Raw genomic sequence first — 2,126 nt, 5'->3', positions numbered from 1 at the left:
CGCAGCCCGATTTGTAACCACTATGCTACCAGAGCTACTTAATCTGCATTGTACTCTCATTGTATTCTTTTTTTTTTTCCAAATAAAAAGATATTTTATTAGGCATGAGGGAGGCTCCTATTCTCCCTCCTTGCCCTAAGCCCCCATGCCATTTTCTGCCCTGATTGGCCCCTCCTCCCTGGCTCAGGGGTCACCAGGCAGGGCCTCCACAGACATAGGAAACAAAAGTAGAACAGGGGCCAGGCCATCACCAACTATGGAAGGATGATAGTTCTTAACCCAGGTTCTTTCCCCCTCCCATTCCAATTGCAGTCTATTCAAATCTCCTGTCCAGTAAGATATCTAGGTGATCGTCTGGGTCTTCTTGATCCAAGTCATCGTAAGCATCTGGCTCATAGAAGATGTGGCTTATGGCCTGGCCTGAATGCGAAGGGCAAGGTCAGGCTATCTTTGGCTTCTCTTTCTTTCTTGGACAGCGAAGGTTACAGGTTAAATGAGTTGTAGGATCCACCTGGGTGATGGGAGGGTCTGGGTGTGACTCTAGGGCAGGCACCTGATGGGTTGGGTGCTGTTGGGGCTTCCGAAGGAGGATGTGGGCTGACATCTGACCCAACATACCACTCAAGGTCACCTCAGTCTGAGCAAGGCTTCTTAGTGCCCACACAGGCCCTGGGCCATGAAGTTCTTCATGTAGCAGGCCCAGCACATGCACCTGCTTCACTGGGGAGCTGTCATCTGAGTAAGAGTCCTGCTGGCTCACAGCATGCACGGTCTGACACAGTGTGGTGCAGGGGAGGTGAAGCAGCAGCCAGCTTAGTGAATCAAGAGCGATGCCAACAGAACTAGGATGTGTCCTTTTGGACAGGGCTCTCAAGGCTTCCAAGGGTCCCCCGGGAAAGGCCTTTACATTCTTGGGCCAGTTGAGAGGGTCTCTGAAAAAGTCATGGTAAATCAGTCGACTGTTAATATCAGAGTCAAAACCTTCACGAAACTCCTCCTAGCTTACTTCACATCCCAGGATGTGGACTTGCTTCCCACAGAGTGCAGATTTCTTGATAAGTGCCTTCAAGAGACTGCGCCCCTCCCATTCCACAGTGTCTCGAAGCAGTACTAGGCTCCCAAGAGCCAAGAGCGAATCCATCATCTTTGGTTTGGGCTCCCATTCCATGCTTCTTTTCTCTCATCGTATTCTTGATAAAGTACATATTTCTTTTGTGTGTAAATTGGTCTATCTTATCTACCTTTTTGAGTCATAAATCTGTAAGAGATCCAGTCTTACCTCAAAGAAAAAATATACTGTGATTTAACTTTTAGCCCTTGTAGGCACTATGTTGTTGCTGTTAGGTGTCATCCAGTGGTTTCTGACTCATAGCTATCCTATGCACAACAGAACAAAACACTGTCCAGTGTTGTGTCATCCTCACAGCCTGTGTATGCTGGAACCCATAGAATCTGTAACTGTGCCAGTCCGTCTCATTGGGGGTTTCCTCATTTTTGCTGATTCTCTATTTTACGAAGCATGATGTCCTTCTCCAGGGACTGGTCCCTCCTGTTAACATGTGCAAAATATGAGAGATAAAGTGTCTCTATCCTGCTTTCTAAGGAACATTCTGGTTATTCTTCTGACAGTCCATAGTACTTTCAATATTCTTCTGCAACACCATAATTCAAACGCATCAGTTTTTCTCCTGTCTTGTTTATTCATTGTCCAACTTTCACATACAATATGACGCTATTGAAAATACGAAGGCTTGGGTCAGGTGCATCTTAGCACTCAAACTGATATCTTTGTTCTTTAACACTTTACAGAGGTCTTGTGCATCAGATTTTCCTAATGCAATTCATTGTTGAATTTCTTGATTGCTACTTCCATGAGTGTTGATTGTGGATCCAAGCAAAATGAAGTCTTTGACAACTTCAATCTTTTCTTCATTTATCATGATGTTATTTATTGATCCAGTGGTGAGGATTTTTGTTTTCTTCATACTGAGATGCAACTCATACTGTAGGCTGAAGTCTTTGATCTTCATCTGTAAGTATGTTAAATGCTGTTCGCTCTCATTGAACAAGTTTGTATTATCTCCGTGTCTCAGGTGGTCAATGAGCCTTCCTTCAATCCTGATGCT

General features: G+C 44.9%; 1 pseudogene; it reads right to left on the bottom strand.

The window, feature by feature from the left end:
- Positions 1–439: 439 nt before the first annotated feature.
- Positions 440–1,168, bottom strand: LOC102816007 (annotated as a pseudogene).
- Between the last annotated feature and the right edge of the window lie 958 nt (positions 1,169–2,126).

The sequence above is a fragment of the Chrysochloris asiatica genome, unplaced genomic scaffold (assembly GCF_000296735.1).
Source record: "Chrysochloris asiatica unplaced genomic scaffold, ChrAsi1.0 scaffold00005, whole genome shotgun sequence".
Classification (NCBI taxonomy): domain Eukaryota; kingdom Metazoa; phylum Chordata; class Mammalia; order Afrosoricida; family Chrysochloridae; genus Chrysochloris; species Chrysochloris asiatica.
The sequence above is the reverse complement of the archived record's forward strand: the minus strand, read 5'-3'. Positions and strand labels throughout refer to the sequence as shown.